This window comes from Dendrobates tinctorius, unplaced genomic scaffold (genome assembly GCF_039654945.1).
Source record: "Dendrobates tinctorius isolate UK_male_01 unplaced genomic scaffold, ASM3965494v1 ptg000111l, whole genome shotgun sequence".
Taxonomy (NCBI): Eukaryota; Metazoa; Chordata; class Amphibia; order Anura; family Dendrobatidae; genus Dendrobates; species Dendrobates tinctorius.
In genome coordinates this window covers 42,293,907-42,299,906 of record NW_027361779.1, presented here as the reverse complement: position 1 = coordinate 42,299,906, position 6,000 = coordinate 42,293,907, and positions in this window count along the sequence as shown.

The following is a 6,000-nucleotide window of genomic DNA, read 5'->3' as shown; positions in this document are numbered from 1 at the left end:
CGCTTGCACGGGATTCCTGAGAACATTGTATCTGACAGAGGAGTTCAGTTTGTGTCTAGATTTTGGAGGACTTTCTGTTCCAAGCTGGGAATTCAGTTGTCCTTCTCCTCTGCGTTTCACCCTCAGACCAATGGGCAGACAGAGAGAACAAACCAGACTTTGGAGTCGTATTTGAGATGTTTTATTTCTGCTGATCAGGATGATTGGGTTTCATTTTTGCCCTTGGCCGAATTTGCTTTGAATAATAGAGCTAGTTCTGCCACTTTGATGTCACCTTTTTTTTGTAACTTTGGGTTTCACCCTCGATTTTCTTCAGGGCAGGTGGAGCCTTCTGCCTGCCCAGGTGCTGACACTGTGGTGGAGAGAATGCACCAGATCTGGGATCAAGTAGTGGATAAGTTGTCTCTCTCCCAGGAAAAGACCCAGCGATTTTCCAACCGGCGTAGGACCATTGGTCCCCAGTTTAAGGTGGGTGATATGGTTTGGTTGTCATCAAAAAATATCGCTATGAAGGTGGCTTCTCCTAAATTTAAGCCTAGATTTATTGGACCTTACATGATTTTGGAGATTATTAATCCGGTCTCTTTTTGGTTGGCTCTTCCTGTCACATTTAAAATTCATAATGTGTTTCATAAGTCCTTGTTGAAGAGATTTGTTGAACCAGTAGTTCCTGTGGTGGCACCTCCTGACCCTGTATTGGTTGAAGGTAACATGGAATATGAGGTAGAGAAGATACTGGATTCCCGTCTGGCTAGACGGAGACTCCAGTATTTGGTTAAGTGGAAGGGTTATGGTCAGGAGGATAATTCCTGGGTCTCTGCCTCTGATATTCATGCCGAAAGATTGGTGCATGCCTTTCATCGGGCTCACCCGGATCGCCCTGGTGGCATGGATGAGGGTTCGGTGACCCCTCCTCAAGGGGGAGGTACTGTTGTGAGTTCATTTTTCCCTTCACCATTGAGGTCTGATGAACTCCCTCCTCTGGTGAAGGAAGGTAGTGAGGCTGATTACCAAACACCTGGGCAGCTAGATGATGACTGGGTGGCTGGAATTGAGGACTGGATATAAGGCAGCCGACGCCCTTCTGCCTTGCTGGTGATCCTGCTGGATTCTTGGAGACCAGTCTGATTCCTGCGTCTCAAAGCTAAGTTTTTCTGCTCTGCTTTGTACACTTCAGTTTTGTTTTTGTTTTGCCTTGTTTTTTGGGAGTTCTGCCATCCCCGGCCGGGGGTGAGCTGAATTCCATTTTTGTCTCTGATCTGTTGATCTTTTGCTCTGTCTTCAGAATATACCTGAGTGCTGATTTAGTCTTTTGAAGCCTAGCGACTTCAGGGCCTGGTTTTCCTATCAGTCGGTTGGGACATTTTGGATAGGGTTTTTGCGGATGGCAGACAGAAGCTTTCCTATCCTGTCCTATTTTCCTGTTTTCATCTTGCTTCACCGTCATTATATGTTGGGGGCTGCCTATTGCTTTGGGGTCTGCTCTGGGGCAGTTTAGTTTTTCCCCTTTCTGTCTTTAGGCTATGTAGTTCTCCGGCTGTGATCGAGGGGTCTAGGGCACCGTAGCAACCCCCCACGGCTACTGCTAGTTGTTGTGGATAGGTTCGGGGGTCTGCAATCCGATAGCTGCCAACCTCTTTGGTTTTTCTGGACTTAGCTAGTATTTTGTTTTTTCCTCCTTTGGTGACTCATCATAACACACATCGTTCACACGTGGCCACGCTCTGTACACCTCGTACACACATGACGCCACTCTGTAAACCTTGTACACATGCGGCTCTGCTCCATACATCTCGTTCACGCGCTGCTCCGCTCTGTACATCTCGTACACACACATGACTCCACTTCGTAAACCTTGTACAAATGCGGTTCCGCTCCATACACCTGGTTCACACACAGCTCTGCTGTATACACCTCGTTCACACGCGGCTCCACTCCATACACTTCATTCACACGTGACTCCGCTCCATATACTTCGTTCACACGCGACTCCGCTCCATACACTTTGTTCACACACGACTCCGCTCCATACACCTCGTTCACACGCGGCTCCGCACCATACACCTTGTACTCATGTGGCTCCGCTCCGTACACCTCGTACACACGCGACTCTGCTCCGTACGCCTCGTACACACACAGCTCCGATCAGTACACTTCATACACACAGGGCTCTTTTTCGTACACCCTGTTCACACGCGGCTCTGCTCCTTACACACACACAGCTCCGCTCTGTACACATTGTACACACACGGCTCCGGTCCGTACACCTCGTACACACATGGCTCAGCTCCTCACACTTCGTACACACAGGGCTCTTTTTCGTACACCCTGTACAAATGCTGCTCCGCTCCATACACCTCGCACACACATGGCTCCGCTCCTTACACTTCGTACACACAGGGCTATTTTTCGTACACCCTGTACACATGCGGCTCCGCTCCGTACACCTCATACACAGACGGCTCTGTACACCTCATACACACACGGCTCCGCTTTGTACACTTTGAACACACAGGGCTCTTTTTTCGTACAACCTGTACACATGCGGCTCCAATCCGTATACACACACGGCTCCGTACACCTCGTACACACATGGCTCCGCTCCGTACACTTCGTACACACACGGCTCCAATCCGTACACCTCGTACACACACGGCTCCAATACGCACACCTCGTACACACGGCTCCAATCCGTACACCTTGAACACACACGGCTCCGCTCTGTACACCTCGTACACACACGGCTCTGCTCCATTCACCTCGTACACACATGGCTCTGCTCCGTACACCTCGTACACACACGGCTCTGCTCCGTACACCTCGTACACACACAGCTCTACTCCGTACACCTCGTACACACACAGTTCTGCTCCGTACACCTCATACACACACACGGCTCTGCTACATCCACATGGTAAACCCCTCTTGACCCCACACATAAACTTCACCTCATCCAGCACCATAACAACCAGCACAGCAAAGTCCTGCATACATCGGGGCCCCCTGATCATGTGACCCCTGACTCCTCCCCTCATGTGACCTCATCACAGGTCCTGTGCGAACAGAGCAGCCCAGTAGCGATGTCATTGCTGGGATTTATTAGCAGTGAGGGCAAGGATGGGGTGCATGGGGGGAGTGGCGGTACGAAAAGTAAACTCGCTCTCCACTACCGCAGCCAGGAGGTGTTGTTTCATTTGCGCCCCTGTTTCTAAGGGGGGGCAGCTTCCCCCCTGCCCCACGGTGGGTACGCCCATGGCTCTGTCACTAAAAGGTTAAATGATTTCATCCTCCATTTTTGATTACAACCCCTGGCAAAAATTATGGAATCACCGGCCTTGGAGGATGTTCATTCAGTTGTTTAATTTTGTAGAAAAAAAGCAGATCACAGACATGGCACAAAACTAAAGTCATTTCAAGTGGCAACTTTCTGGCTTTAAGAAACACTAAAAGAAATCAAGAACAAAAAATGTGGTAGTCAGTAATGGTTACTTTTTTAGACCAAGCAGAGAGGAAAAATTATGGAATCACTCAATTCTGTGGGAAAAATTATGGAATCATGAAAAACAAACAAGCAAAAAACACTCCAACACATCACTAGTATTTTGTTGCACCACCTCTGGCTTTTATAACAGCTTGCAGTCTCTGAGGCATGGACTTAATGAGTGTCAAACAGTACTCTTCATTAATCTGGCTCCAACTTTCTCTGATTGCTGTTGCCAGATCAGCTTTGCAGGTTGGAGTCTTGTCATGGACCATTTTCTTCAACTTCCACCAAAGATTTTCAATTGGATTGAGATCCGGACTATTTGCAGGCCATGACATTGACCTTATGTGTCTTTTTTCAAGGAATGTTTGCACATTTTTTGCTCTATGGCAGGATGCATTATCATCTTGAAAAATGATTTCATCATCCCCAAACATCCTTTCAATTGATGGGATAAGAAAATTGCCCAAAGTATCAACATAAACTTGTGCATTTATTGACGATGTAATGACAGCCATCTCCCCAGTGCTTTTACCTGACATGCAGCCCCATATCATCAATGACTGTGGAAATTTGCATGTACTCTTCAGGCAGTCATCTTTATTGGAACGGCACCAAACAAAAGCTCCAGCATCATCACCTTGCCCAAAGCAGATTCGCGATTCATCATGGAATATGACTTTCATCCAGTCATCCACAGTCCACGATTGCTTTTCCTTAGCCCATTGTAACCTTGTTTTTTTCTGTTTAGGTGTTAATGATGGCTTTCATTTAGCTTTTCTGTATGTAAATCCCATTTCCTTTAGGCAGTTTCTTACAGTTTGGTCACAGACATTGACTCCAGTTTCCTCCCATTCGTTCCTCATTTGTTTTGTTGTGCATTTCCTGTTTTGGAGACATATTGCTTTAACCCCTTCACGACCAATGACGCCACATAGGCATCATGAAAACCTGTGCCATTATGACCAGTGACGCCTATGTGGCGTCATGATTTTAAAGCCCCCCTGCGGGTTGGGTGACCGGGGTCACTGAAATGTCACCCGACCCGCAGATACATGGGGCTTTGCACTTCACCACAGGGGGCATGACTTCGCCCCCACGTGGCTACGATCACTCTGATTGGCTGTTAAAAGTGAAACAGCCAATCAGAGCGATAGTAATATTTCATCAATGAAAATTGATGAGCTATTACAATCCAGCCATGGCCGATGCTGCAGTAGCATTGGACATGGCTGGTGACACCGATTCAACCCCCCCACGGTTAACAGGGGCGATCTGCCCCCAGCCACTGAATGACAGCGGCGATGTGCTGCCACTGTCATCATCTGCTCCCCCTGCCTTCCCGCCGCTCCCCCCCGCTTTCTGATTACCTACCCTCCCACCCCCCGGTGCCTACCGAGGGCCGCTATCACTCCCGGTGTCCCGCGGTCCCGGACCATGGGCGCCGCCATATTGGAAAATGGCGGACGCATGCGCAGTGCGCCCGCCGGCTGCAGCTTCCATTCATTCATTTTGATCACTGAGATAAACTCTCACAGTGATCAAAATAGAATGAACAGTAAATAAACCCCATCTTTATCACCTCCATAGGCAGGAACAAATAATAAAATAAGGAAATTATTTTTATTTTTATTTTTCCATTAGGGTTAGGGTTAGGGTTGGAAATAGGGTTAGGGTTGGAAATAGGGTTAGGGTTAGGGTTGGAATTACGGTTAGGGTTAGGGATGGAATTAGGGTTAGGGATGGAATCAGGGTTAGGGTGGAATTAGGGTTAGGGTTGGAATTAGGGTTAGAGTGGAATTAGGGTTAGGATTGGAATTAGGGTTAGGATTGGAATTAGGGTTAGGGTTGGAATTAGGGTTAGGGTTAGAATTAGGTTTAGGGTTGGAATTAGGGCTAGGGTTGGAATTAGGGTTAGAATTAGGGTTAAGATTAGGGTTAGGGATGTGTTGGGGTTATGGTTGTGATTAGGGTTAGGCTTGTGGTTAGGGTTATGGTTAGGGTTGGGATTAGGGTTAGGGGTGTGTTGGGGTTAGAGTTATGGTTAGGGTTGGGATTAGGGTTAGGGATGTGTTGGGGTTAGGGCTGTGGTTAGGGGTGTGTTGGGGTTAGGGTTGGAATTAGAATTGAGGGGTTTCCACTGTTTAGGCACATCAGGGGGTCTCCAAACGCGACATGGTGCAACCATTGATTCCAGCCAATTTTCCGTTCAAAAAGTCAAATGGTGGTCCCTCCCTTCCAAGCCCCGATGTGTGCCCAAACAGTGGTTTACCCCAACATATGGGGTATCAGCATTCTCAGGAAAAATTGCACAACAACTTTGGGGGTCTAATTTCTCCTGTTACCCTTGGGAAAATAAAAAATTGGGGGGGCTAATATTTTAAAATAATTTTTTTATTTTCATGTCTCTGCGTTATAAACTTCTGTGAAGCACTTGGAGTTTCAAAGTGCTCACCAGACATCTAGATAAGTTCCTTGGAAGGTCTAGTTTCCAAAATGGGGTCACTTTTGGGGGG